We start from the raw sequence: 14,115 nt of genomic DNA, 5'->3' as shown, positions 1-14,115 counted from the left end.
GATGGTCGCAGTAACGGACGCCCCAGGGCAGACCCACCATAGGGTGGACAGAAGCCAGACCCACATAGCAATGAGGCAGTCACACCAGGTGATGGGACCCAATGACAGGTGTATGTGCGGGACATGCAAACCCCTCTACCTGCAGACATTCATTCATTCATTCAAAACTAATGCTCCTCCAGGCTCTCCAAGCAGGGAACAGCACAACAACAAAAAAAAAATCTGCTAAAAAAATAAATAAAATCTCTGCTCCAAAAATGGAAAATGGGCAAAGGATCCCAACAGACAATTCTCTAAAGAAAATGAATGGCCCATAAGCACATGCTCACCATCATTAGTCATTAGGGAAATGCAAATCAACCGCAGTGCGATACCAATTAATGCATACCAGGATGGCAATGTTAAAAAACAAAAGAACCCCCTACCCCAGAATATAACAAGTGTGGCCAAAATGTGGAGCAACTGGAACCCTCACACATTGCTGGTGGGAATGGAAAATGCTGCAACGACTGTGGGAAACAGCCTGGTGTGGTTCCTCAAAAAGTTAAACAGCCCTAGCTGGTTAGGCTCAGTGAATAGAGCGTCGGCTTGCAGACTGAAGGGTCCCGGGTTTGATTCTGGCCAAGGGCACATGCCTGGGTTGTGGGCTCAATCCCCAGTAAGGGGTGTGCAGGAGGCAGCTGATCAATGATTCTCTCTCATCATTGATGTTTCTATTTCTCTCTCTCTCTCTCTCTCTCTCTCTCTCTCTCTCTCTCTCTCTCTCTCTCCCCCTTCCTCTCTGAAATCAATAAAAAAGTATTTTAAAAAAAGAAATATATTTTTAAAAAAGTTAAACAGAGTGACCATATGATCCAGCAATTCCACTTCTAGGTATATAATCAAGAGAATCTATACTAATAAAAGGGCAATATGCTAATTAGACCGGGTCAACTGGCCATCTTCCAGACATCCTATTTCCTTCTGGACAAAGCCATGGTGGTGAGGGCCGAAGCAGAGGCAGTTAGGGGTGATCAGGCTGGCAGGGGAGGGCAGGTGGGGGTGTGATCAGGCTGACAGGGGGTTAGGGGCAATCAGGCCGGCAGGGGAGGGCAGCTGGGGACAAGATCAGGCCAGCAGGGGAGGGAAGTTAGGGACTTAAGGCAGGCAGGCAGAGGCAGTTAGGGGCGATCAAACAGAAAGATTAGGGGCAATCAGGCAGGCAGGCAGGTGAGTGGTTAGGAGCCAGTGGTCCCAGATTGCGAAAGAGATGTCCGGCAGTCAGACATCACACAAGGGGTCCCTGATTGGAGAGCCTGCAGGCTGGGCTGAGGGACGCCCCCCCACCCCGTGCACGAATTTCATGCACCAGGCCACTAGTTAAAGATACATGTTCAGGAGAAACTAAGATGGCGGCATAGATAAACACCGGGATATCGCTGCCTCCCACAACAACTTCAAAAAAAACAACATAAAGACAAAACGAACAGCATCCAGAACTACAGGAAAGCTGGCTGAGTGGAAATTCCACAACTAGAAGGAAAGAAAACCACACTGAGAGCCAGAGGAGCTGCGGAAGTAAAGTGCAGAGGTACGGAGGCTCGCGTGCGTGGAAAGGGGCTGGTACCTGAGGATGCGGCTGTCTTTTTAAATTGAGAGGGAATCACAAGCTCCCGACTGCTCTGAATTCCGGTTCCGGGAAGTCTCTGGGGACCCAGGACTCATACGGGGAGAAACTGGACTGTCTGGCAGCGGGCAGAACTCGGAACTTGAGGTCGGCTTTCCCTCAGAGGTGCTTGCAGCAATTACCGGGACACTGAGACGCGCGGCCCCTTAGGGCAGGGCTGGGAATCCGCCATAGCTGCTTGCTCCGCCCTTTGATTCCCGGAGACCCCGCCCCACCCAGGCTGCGGCAGAGGCTTTTGCATATGAATGCCCCGGCCCTTTGCAACCTGAAAATTACCTAACAAACTGCAGCGGGGCCACAGACCCAGAACTTCCAAGAGAAGGCCCAAGGCCCCACAGCAGCTTGCATTGCTTCACAGCTGGGCCTCATCAGGGTACCTCCAAACTCCAAAAAAGGAAGGGGAATCTGCAGTTCTCTTCATAGCTCCTGCTGTGTAACCTCAGGCAGAGGCTAAATTAGCACCTCCTTAGATCCAAGAGCCAGTGTACCCAGTGGTCAGAGAGGGACCATCCAGATTACAACTCCTCAGATCCATAAGGGACACACTCAGGGTGCAGACTCAGTGAGCACCAAATCCCCACTGAAGCAAGTCTTGCCCCAGAAGGGTGTCTTCAGCACAAAAGTTCTCCCACTGCAGACACAGCTGATTCTCACTGCCAATTGGCCTGGAGGTCAATTCCTCCCAGTGATCCTACAACAATCAAGGCATAACTACAATAAGACTGTGCAAAAAGCCCACAAGGGGGTGCACCAAGAGTGTCCACCTCAGGTAACTGGGGAGGCTGAGCCACTGGGCCCTATAGGACACCTAACACACAAAACCACTCTACCAACACAGGGAAGCATAAAAAATGCGGAGACAAAGAAACAGGTCACAAATGACAGAAATGGAGGAAAGCAAACGACTGGATATAGAGTTCAAGGCCAGGTTTATAAGGTTTTTCAAGAATTTTATGGAAACCGCCGATAAATTTAGTGAGGCCCTCGATAAATCTAGTGAGACTCCCGAGGATATGAAAAAGGACCAACTAGAAATTAAGCATACACTGACTGAAATAAAGAATAATATACAGAGATCCAACAGCAAACAAGAGGATCCCAAGAATCAAGTCAAAGATTTGAAATACGAAGAAACAAAAAAGACCCAACCGAAAAAGAAAAAAGAAAAAAGATTCCAAAAATATGAAGATAGTGTAAGGAGCCTTTGGGGCAACTTCAAACGTACCAACATCAGAATTATAGGGGTACCAGAAGAAGAGAGAGGGCAAGATATTGAAAACCTATTTGAAGAAATAATGACAGAACACTTCCCCTACCTGGTGAAAGAAATAGACTTACAAGTCCAGGAAGTGCAGAGAACCCCAAACAAAAGGAACCCAAAGAGGACCACACCAAGACACATCATAATTAAAATGCCAAGAGCAAAAGACAAAGAGAGAATCTTAAAAGCAGCAAGAGAAAGTCAGTTACCTACAAGGGAGTACCCATACGACTGTCAGCTGATTTCTCAACAGAAACCATGCAGGCCAGAAGGGAGTGGCAAGAAATATTCAAAGTGATGAACAGCAAGAACCTACAACCAAGATTACTTTACCCAGCAAAGCTATCATTCAGAATAGAAGGTCAGATAAAGAGCTTCACAGATAAGAAAACGCTAAAGGAGTTCATCACCACCAAACCAGCATTATATGAAATGCTGAAAGGTATTCTTTAAGAAGAGGAAAAAGAAAAAGGAACTCTTACCATTTGTCACAGCATGGATGGAACTGGAGAGCGGATAAATACCACATGATCTCACTCATTTGTGGAATATAATGAACAACATAAACTGATGAACAAGGACTGATCCAGAGACCGAGAGGCATTGATTGGACTGTCGGGCCTTGGAGGGAAGGTAGGGGAGGGTGGGGGTAAGGGGGAAAGATCAACCAAAGGACTTATATGCAAGCATATAGGCCTAAACAATGGACACGGACAATGGGGGGGGGGGTGAGGGCATGAGCGGGGGGGGGGGGGAGAGGGTAACGTGGGGATAAGGACACATATGTAATATCTTAATCAATAAAAAATATATTTAAAAAAAAGATACATGTTCACAGAAATATTTGTACATGAATGTTCATAGCAACATTATATATAACTAGAGGCCCAGTGCATGAAATTCATGCACGGGTAGGGTCCCTAGGCCTGGCTGGCGATCAGGGCCGATCGGGGCCTTCCAGCTGCTGGCCGGGGCCTTCCTTCGTTCTGTGCCACCCCCTGGTGGTCAGGACACATCATAGCGAGCAATCGAACTCCCAGTCTCCTGGTCGAACTTCTGAGGGGACACTTTGCATATTAGCCTTTTATATATATAGATAGCCAAAAACTACAAACAACCCACCAACAAATGAATGGAATGAATAAACAGAATGTAGTATATCCATATCGTGGCATAGTGTTTGACAATAAAAAGGAGTGAAGCACTCACATATGCTACAACATGGATGAGCATGTTGAAAACACGATGTTCAGTGAGAGAAGCCACATAAAAAAGGCCACATAGTGTGTGATGTCATGTATGTGAAACGTTGAAAACAGGCAAATCATGTTCTGGGACAGGAAGTGGATTTGTGGTTGCCAGGGGGAGTGGGATGGGGGGTGACGTTTAGGGACTTCCTTATTGGGGTGATGAAAGTGTTCTAAAATTGATGTAGTAATGGTTGCACAACTCTGAATATACTGAACCCCACTGAATTATACACTCTAAATGAGCGAATTTTACAGTATGTGAATTACATCTCAGTTGTAAAACAATTCCTGTATGCCTGGAGCTGAATTGTGGAGAATAACAAAAACAAAGTGGAAAGTAAAGGTCTTAAATACAGTGATCATGGAAGGTCTCACTGCAGTGATGACACTGGGACAAAGATTGGAAAGGAAAGAGCACACTGTGGTATACAACTTCTGTTCCTTAGTATGAAATTATATAATACAAATACTTGCTTATTTGATTTCAGTGAACTCCGCCACCACTGTAGGATTTGGATCAGCGCCATCCAGCGTCACTGGGGGAGCTACAAAAGCAAGGGGCTGTGCATGGACAGTCCCCACAGGTGCTGGGCTATCCTGGGCCAGTGGCTTGGCCTTTCAAAATGCCTCTCCTATGGCAGGGAAGGAAATGGAGCTTCTAGGAGCCAGACCCCAAGGAGAAGGGAGGGAAGGAAGGGAGAAGGGATGCAGAGGAAAAGAAGCAGATGAGGCAGTGAGAGTCTTGGGACATAAATACATGGCCTTTCTGACTGAGAAAAATAAAATAGAGCAGGCCATCCAATAGAAGCATAACATGAGGCACATAATTAATTTAAAAATTTCTAGTAGCCACATTTAAAAAGTACAAAGAAACCAGTGTCATTGATTTTTTTAAAAAATATTTTTTTATTGTGATCAATAAATGTTAACATGCAGAAGGCAACCAATTGATGGCAACCATGGCAACCATGGTTGCCATCAATTGGTTGCCTCCCTTCAGAGAGGAAGGGAGAGGGAGAGAGATAAAAACATCAATAATGAGCGAGAATGGTTGCCATCAATTGGTTGCCTTCAATTGGTTGCCTCCCTTGGTTGCCTTCTGCATGTCAACCATGGTTGCCATCAATTGGTTGCCTCCCTTCAGAGAGGAAGGGAGAGGGAGAGAGAGATAGAAACATCAATAATGAGTGAGAATCATTGATAGGCTGCCTCCTGCACGCCCCACACTGGGGATCCAGCCCACACGCCGGGCATGTGCCCTGACTGGGAATTGAACCACGACCTCCTGGTTCCTAGGTCGACACTCAACCAATGAACCACACCAGGTGGGCCAGTGTTACTAATTTTAATAATATATTTTATTAACTCCATATGTCAAAAGGTCTTTACTAGTACATTTAAACATGAAATCAAAATCAACAATTATCAATGAGATATTTTGTTACTTTCTCACATTAGGTCTTACAATCCAGTGTGTATTGTATATTTACAGCTTATCTCTATCTGGGTGCTAATTTTCACTGAACATGCTGATCTCTATGTTTTAGAAAATTTTACAGTGGAACAAGGAGATTCACAGACTCCAGGTGAATCTGCTTACAAGTTTTCCAATAACTGAATCGCATATCAGATGTTTTCATTGCCATTTAAATTACTTACAATTTTAGGCCCTGGCCAGGTAGCTCAGTTGGTTAGAGCAATATGCCAAGGTTGTGGGTTCCATCTCCAGTCAGGGCACATACAAGAAGCAACCAGTGAATGCATAAGTAAGTGGAACAACAAATCAATGTTTCTCTCTCTCTCTCTCTCTCTCTCTCTCTCTCTCTCTCTCTCTCTCTCTCTCTCTGAGAATCAACAAATAAAATTAAAAACAAAATTTTTAAAGTGAAAGATTCAGTTCCATAGTGGCCACATTTTAAATGCTCTGTAGCCACAGCTAGTCAGTAGCTACCACATTGGATGCCCAGATATGGAATGTGAATATCGTAGAGAATTCTTCTGGACAAAGAAGGTCCACGGCAGTGCCGAGCATAGAGAAGGAGAGCCATAAGTGGTCAATGGAGAAACGTCTTGACTATCTGCCCCTCCAGACTAGGTCTGATTTATCTCTTTCCTCCAGCCCAGCACCAGATTCAATAAACATGTCTCTAATATTTACTGCTCCATACCCCAAACCCAGATGATCAACATTCCAACTAAAACATGACATGTAGAACTAAACAAAATGATTCCGATGGGCTACACCTTTAAAAAAAATTCTGATGGTGATGAAAAAGTGTCCAAATCCTCAATACGTCTCCCTTTTGTTTCAGACAAACTAGGTGCACACCACAGTAGCAAAAGAAAGTGAGCGCATTTTATCTGAATCAGAATTCCCACTCTGACATTGGACTTGGTTGTTTTCTTTTCAATGAAGACGGCATTTGACAGGGCTGGATCCTGTCTTTATTTAAAAATATGGATTTTTTGTATTAAATTTTAAGTTAATGAGGGAGGGAATGTGTTATAAAAGACCAACATGGGAGATCATTGTGCATTGGTTTCCTATCGCTGCTCTAACAACTGTCAATATAAATGTTAATTTTTAAAAAATATTTTTTATTGATTTTAGAGAGGAAGGAAGAGGGAGAGAGAGATAGAAACATCAGTGATGAGAGAGGATCATTGATCAGCTGCCTCTTCACTCCCCCACTGGGGAATCGAGCCCACAACCTGGGCATGCGCCTTGACCTGGAATGGAATTGTGACCTCTGGGTTCAGAAGTAGATGCTCAACCCCTGAGGCACGCCGGCCAGCCGGGCTCCATTGAGTTTTAGAGAGAGTGGGACGGAAGGAGGGAGGAAGGGAGGGAGGGAGAGAGGGAGGGAGAGAGGGAGGGAGGGTAGAGGAGGAGGAGGAGATGGAGGAGGAAGAGATGAAGGGAAGGAGAGAGAGAGAAAGAGAGCTCTATATGAGAGAGACACATCAATTGGTTGCCTTCTGCATGTGCCCCAACCGGGGCCGGGGATTGAGCCTGTAAGCCAGGTATGTGCCCTTGACTGGGAATTGAACCCAAGACCCTTCAGTGTGTAGGCTCATGCTCTAACCACTAAGCATACCCACCAGGAAGATGTCAATTTAAAAAAGATAAAAATTGAATTAAAATATTATTTATCTCATTGACTAAGTTTCTTGGGCAACTTTCAATTTTATGCTCATCTCCCACCCACACTATGTCCTCTCTCTGGTCCTGCTCATGGAGAATATTATTTGATTCTTATTCATTCCACCCTTTTTTTTTAGCGGAGGTTGACATTTTGACAAACTAGAAGTCCAGAAGGGTGACAGAGCCCAGTAAACATTCAATCAATGGTTCCTGGCTCTGCACTGGGTGCAGAGAGACAACAGGGGACCCGAGCCCAGAGGAAGTCCCTCACTCTGCCCAGGCTGGGGCAGGGGGCCAGGCTGAATGCCCACGCTGAGATCGTAACTATAGGTGTGGTGGTTTCAACTGTGTCCCCCAAAATGCCATGTCCACATCCTGACCCCCGAGACCTGGAAATGAGACCTTATTTGGAAACTGGGTCTTTGCAGATGGAACCAAGTTAAGGTGAGATGATCACGGAGTAAGGTGAGCCCCCAACCCAGTGACTGGTGTCCTTATAGGAAAAGGGAGATGTGGACACACACAGGGAGACCATCACAGGAGACGAGGCAGAGACTAGAACGATGCATTAACACCAAGGACCAGCCATCACTAAAAGCTGGAAGAGACAGGAAGGACCCTCCTCTGGAGCCTTCAGAGGGAGTAGGGCCCTGCGGGCACCTCGAGTTTGGCCCCCTGGCCTCCACAGCCTTGCTCAAGTGTAGAGGGGCCTAGAACAGAGGGTGTGAGAAGCCGCAGGTTTCTGTCCTATCAGGCTCTCACAGGTCCGCAGGCTCAAGGTTCCAAGTTCCCTGACAGGCACAGACCGTGCTTTGGGCGTGGCTCCCATATCTGCTTCCTGCATCCCTGGGCCTATCTCCTTCCCCCAGAGCAGCACTCCTGACCCTGTAGCTTTCCAGTGTCAACATAGGTGTGAACATTAGCCTGAGCCACACAACATGACGACACGGTGCACTTGCCAGGCAGGCAAAATTGGCTGCAGAGTCAGTTATCTGGGGTCAACTTTGGAACGCACAGGAAGACAATAAAATAATAATCATCAGAATGACAGCTTCATGAGGCCAGAGACAATGTTTCACTCTGTGTCCTCCAGGCCTGGGACAGTGCCTGTCATACAGTAGGTGCTCAATAAATATTTGTGACATGAATGACTGAATGTCTTAAACCCGTAGTGGGCACTTTGTTCCTAAGAATGGCATATTTAATCCGTTATTCATTTTAAAAAATTGGTTGATTGATTTGAGAGAGACAGGAAATGAGAGAGACAGAGAGAAACATCAGTTCATTGTTTTACTTATTTATGGATGCAATGTGCCCTGACCGGGGATCGAACCCACAACCTTGGCGTATCTGGTTGATGGTCTAACTGAGCAATCAAGCTCCCTGGCCAGGGCTAATAAAAAAAATTTTTTTTGTTAATCCTATCCTGAGGATATATTTTCTATTGTTTTTTTGAGAGTGGAAGGGAGAGAGGGAGGGAGAGAGAGAGAGACATTGATGTGAGATACATTAACTGGTTGCCTTCTGCATGTGCCCCAACTGAGGCTGGGGATCAAACTTGCAACCCGGGTATGTGCCCTTGACCAGGAATCGAATCTGAGACCCTTCAGTGCACTGGCCAATGCTCTAACCATTTAGCAACACTGGCCAGGGCCAATCCATTTTTTTTTTTTTTTTCTGAACAGGCTTTATTACACACACAGGGGTGGGGCTCAGTCCTCCTTGGCTGCTGCTTGCTGCATGGCTGCAAGGACTTCACTCAGCTCCTCTCTCTTGCTCTTGGCAGGACGTGTGTCCCCATCCTTTTCTTCTTTTAAAAAAAAATTTTTTTTTATTGATTTCAAGGAGGAAGGGACAGGGAGAGGGAGAAACATCAATGATGAGAGAGAATCACTGATCGGCTGCCTCCTGCATGGCCCCTACTGGGGATGGAGCCCACAACCCAGACAGGTGCCTTGACTGAGAATTAAACCATGACCTCCTGGTTCATAGGTCAACGCTCAACCACTGAACAACACCAGCAAGGATATTTTTTTTAAAGGTTTTAAAATTGATTTTTAGAGAGAGAGGAAGAGGGAGAAAGAGAGAAACATTGATGTGAGAGAGAAACGTTGATCAGCTGCCTCAAGCATGTCCCCTACCAGGGCTGGAGCCTGCCACCCAGGCATGCGCCCTGACTGAAATGGAACTAGCAATCTTTTGGTGCATGGGATGATTCCCAACCAACTGAGCCACACTGGCCAGAGCTATTTAATCAGTCCCCCTATTGATGAATGATTCATTTATTCCTTCCTCAAATACTTACTCAGCACCGGCTATGTGCCAGGTGTGTAACAGTTGCTGTGGCCCACTCAGTGATGTGCTGGAGCCGTGTGTATTGACTCCCCGAACTCAACGTCAGGAATTAATGAGTGGACCACGGTGGGACTATTTCCACCAAAGGAACTGCCAACCACTACAAAACAGGGATCTATTTTCCAGCCAGACTGCATCAGATCAGACAAAAATCCCTGCTCTCATGGTAATTACATTCTAGTGGAGAAGACAGATAGTAACCAAAATAATTAGAAAGTCATATGGTAAAGTATAGAGGCCATGGGGGAACATAAAGCAGGGAACGGGACAGAGGAATGCTGGGAATGAGGCTATGATTTGAATTAAAGTGTTCAGGGAAGGCTTCACTGAGGAGGTCACATTTGAGCAAAGGTTTCAGCGAGGGAGTGAACAGAAGTATTTGGAGGGAAGATGTTTCAGGTGGAGTGAACAGCATGTGCAAAGGAAGCACAGCAGGAGGTTCATGTGGTTGGAGCAGAGGGAGCAAGGGAGAAAGAAGGGGGAGGTGAGAGCCGAGAGTGGACAGGGGCAGGCAGTGCAGGGTCTTGTGGGCCTCTGGGAGGACTTAGGCTTGTACCCCAAGGGAGGTAGGAGCACTAGAGGGCTGTGGACAGAGCAGAGATGAGACCTCACTTGGGTGCTCACAGGCGCCCTGTTGTGGCTGCTGCGGAAGGTACAGACTGTAGGAGAAGAGGGTGGGGGTGGGGGTGGGGGGACAGGATCTAGGGTGGAGCGCACTTGCACTGGTTCAGGCAAGTGATGATGGAGGACTGGACCCCATGGAGGCAGAGGCCGGGCTGTTAGGATTTTTGCTCACCCCATCCCCTTTTCTTTGCTATTTCAAATAATGTTGCAACAAGTGCTTCATTTTCATTTTTTTAAATTTAAAAATTTTTGAATTTGTAACATTTTAATACAGTTTAGATCTGTGTGTCTGGTTCATTTCAGCTCCTTCACTACCAAACCTGGGGGCAGGGACTGCTTCAGTTTCTCTGCCTTCTCTTTGTGTAGACCAAGATAGAAAGATATCTGCTGCATCAGACTTCAAACTTCACATTATCCTTATTTTTCTTGATCTTGACAGCGCTGTCATCCGTGCACCTGGCTGGCTGTGAGCAGGAAGTCCTTGATTTCCTCAGTTTTGCCAGGCATGGCGAGGAGGCATGCGGAGAGCCTGCGGCTGGCACCTCGGATCACCCCACTATCTCTGTGTACCGTCCAAGAGGCACTCGGAGCAAGAAGAGCCTTTTTACTGTTTAAGAAACACTGCTCTAGTGCTCGACTTGTTAGCACATGTGCTAAAAATAAAAAGAACACTGCTCTCTTCAGTTCGTCAAAATGGATTTGTAGACTCAAAGGTTTTGCATTTAAAAGTTAAAACATTTCAAATGTTTAAGCTTGAGATGTTCAAACACTAAAAAAAGAAGTAGCCCTCTTTCCTCCCCCGCCAATTTTTCTAAAGGTTTATTATGAAAACTTTCAAATGCATAGAAAAGTTGAAAGAATTTTACAGTGAATTGTCATTTGCCCAAGGTCCATTTTCTCCAATTGCCATTTTCTATATTTGCTCTATTATATACCTATCCATAAATATGTCAAATTTTTTATGCATCTCAACAGAAAAATCACACTTATTAGGATGGCTCTCAAAAATTGGAAAATGACAAGTGTTGGTGAGAATGGGGACAAATTGGAACCTTTGTGCACTGTTGGTAGCTGCTGTGAAAGAGTTTGGCGGTTTCTCAAAAAGTTAAACATAGAGTTACCATATGACCCAACAGTTACATGCCTAGGTATTTGCATACCCATGTCCACCGAAGCATGATTCATAATAGCCAAAAGGTGGGAACAACCTGTATCCATAGATGAAGAGATAAACAAAATGTGGTCTATCCAGTACAATGGAATATTATTCAGCCTTGAAAAAGGAAGGAAATTCTGGCAAATGTTACCATGTGGATGAACCTTGTGGACATTGTGCTCAGTGAAATAAGTCAGACACAAAAGGACAAATATTGTATGTTTCCACTTTATGAGGTCCCTAGGGGTGTCAAATTCACAGAGACAGAAAAAATATAATAGAGGTTAATAGGTAATAGGGCCCGAAGCCACTGTGAATAATGCTGCTATGCACATGGGTATACAATTTTTAGGGTCCCTGCTTTCGTTTCTCTTGGGTGTAGACCTATGGTAGTTCTATGTTAACTTTTTGAGGAACCACCATACTGGTTTGACACAGTCACTTAAAAACTTCTTCTTGTGTGAACAGCATCCTAGTGACAGCCTGTGGTGGCTTGGACCGTTATGGGGTGATAAAGATGAGTGAAGTGACTAGATTTAGACTCTATTTCAGAGGTAGAGTCAACAGGACTGTGGGTGGACGGGATGGGGAGGCTAATGGTGCTGTCTCCCCAGTACTCAAGTCTACATCCTTGTACTTGTACTTGACAGAATAAGACTCTTCCTCCTAAATTTCATATCCAATCCACCTGCAAATCCTGTTTGCTCCACCTTCAAAATTAATCCGGAATCCCATTGTCTGTTTTTTTCACACACGAGCCTGACTGACCCTCTTTTTATTTTTTTTTTAAATATATATATATATATATATATATTTTTTTTTATTGATTTTTTTACAGAGAGGAAGAGAGAGAGAGACAGAGAGTCAGAAACATCGATGAGAGAGAAACACCGATCAGCTGCCTCCTGCACATCTCCCACTGGGGATGTGCCCGCAACCCAGGTACATGCCCTTGACCGGAATCGAACCCAGGACCCCTCAGTCCGCAGGCCGACGCTCTATCCACCGAGCCAAACCGGTTTCGGCTGACCCTCTTTTTAAAAAAAACCCCTCACCCGAGGATATGCTTGAGAGAGTGGAAGGGAAAGAGAGACATGGATCGTCTGCCTCCCGTACGCACCCCTTTTTTGGTGTAGGGAGGACACTCCAACTAACCAAGCCACCTTGCGAGGGCCTGAACGATCCTCTTAACACCTGAGTCAGGGTATGTGTATCCCAGATTATGACAAGACCAGTGGCTTCTCATGGGAAAAGCCTGCAGGTTGCCTTGTTCTCAGAACCCAGGGGTTAAATGAAATCTTCTATCTATCCATACTAATAAAAGAGAAAATGCAAATTGACCGTACCATCACGACGCACACAAGCCAATCGGAGTATGCAAATTAACCCAACAAAGATGGTGGGTTAATTTACATACACAGGCCCCGAGCGGCCGGGGGCGGGGCAGGATGCTTGTGTCATCACCATGGCTAAAACACAGATGTTCTGCACTGCCCCAGCCGCTCCAGGGGCAGCGTGGGAAGGCAGAAAGGCGGCTCTGAGCTGGAACGAAGGCAGAAAGGCGGCTCCAGGCTGGAGCGAAGGCGGTGCCGGCAGCCAGGGGAAGGAAGGCTTATTCTTGCACGAATCTTCATGCATCAGGCCTCTAGTCCTATCTAATAATAGACAAAGATGGTAATTGACTGTACCTTCACTACGCCTCCCATTGGCCAATCAGCAAAATACGCAAATTAGCCACCAACAAAGATGGCGGCTAATTTGCATACTGCATGCAGGGTGGGACAGTTCGAGCCACTATCTGGGCCCTGTGTGCCTCCTAAGCCCCGCCCCCAGCCGCGACCCCCGTGTGCCACCTAAGTCCCACCCCCAGCCACGACCCCCATGTGCTGCCTAAGCCTCGCAGCCAGCCGGGACCCCATGGCGATCCGAGAGCAGGAAAGTGCGGCCTGTAGGCAGCACCCAGCAAGGCCTGCTCCTGGGTCACCGTGGCGATCCCAGAGCAGGAAAGTGCGGAGGCAGGCAGCACCTAGGAGGGCCTGCCCCTGGGTCTCCGCGGCGATCTGGCTATCTGTGAGCAGGAAAGCGTGGCCTGCAGGCAGCACCCCACCCTGGCCACAGCTCAAGGGAGAGTACAACACGCAGTGGAGGCCAGGAGCCTGAGAGATCAACACAGAGGGGCGCCTGCTCCAAGCCTCCACGGTGTGGCTGGGGGCAGGCCCCCAGCAGAGACACACATACACACACACACACACACACACACACACACAGAGCCTGCTCTGAGCCTCCAATGTGGCTGGGGGCAGGCCCCCAGCAGACACATACATACACACACACACACACACACACACACACACACACACACGACGCCTGCTCTGAGCCTCTGCTGCCAGACTGTGGCTGTCAGTAGGACATCCACTGAGGGCTCCCGGACTGTGAGAGGGGCAGGCTGGGCTGAGGGAACCCCACCCCCCCCAGTGCACGAATTTCGTGCACCGAGCTTCTAGTACAGCTGTGGGCAAATTACCGCCCGCAGGCCGGATCCCGCATTTGAAATGAATAAAACTAAAAATAGAAAAGACCGTACCCTTTTATGTAATGATGTTTACTTTGAATTTATATTAGTTCACACCAACACTCCATCCATGCTTTTGTTCCGGC

The 14,115-nt window shown here is 46.7% G+C and overlaps 1 pseudogene; it reads right to left on the bottom strand.

Annotated features, from left to right (window-relative positions):
- Window positions 1–10,519: 10,519 nt before the first annotated feature.
- LOC118658243 lies at window positions 10,520–12,327 on the bottom strand (annotated as a pseudogene).
- Between the last annotated feature and the right edge of the window lie 1,788 nt (window positions 12,328–14,115).

The sequence above is a fragment of the Myotis myotis genome, unplaced genomic scaffold, assembly GCF_014108235.1.
Source record: "Myotis myotis isolate mMyoMyo1 unplaced genomic scaffold, mMyoMyo1.p scaffold_m19_p_6, whole genome shotgun sequence".
Classification (NCBI taxonomy): Eukaryota; Metazoa; Chordata; class Mammalia; order Chiroptera; family Vespertilionidae; genus Myotis; species Myotis myotis.
Note: the sequence above shows the minus strand (reverse complement) of the source record. Positions and strands in the feature narration are given on the sequence as shown.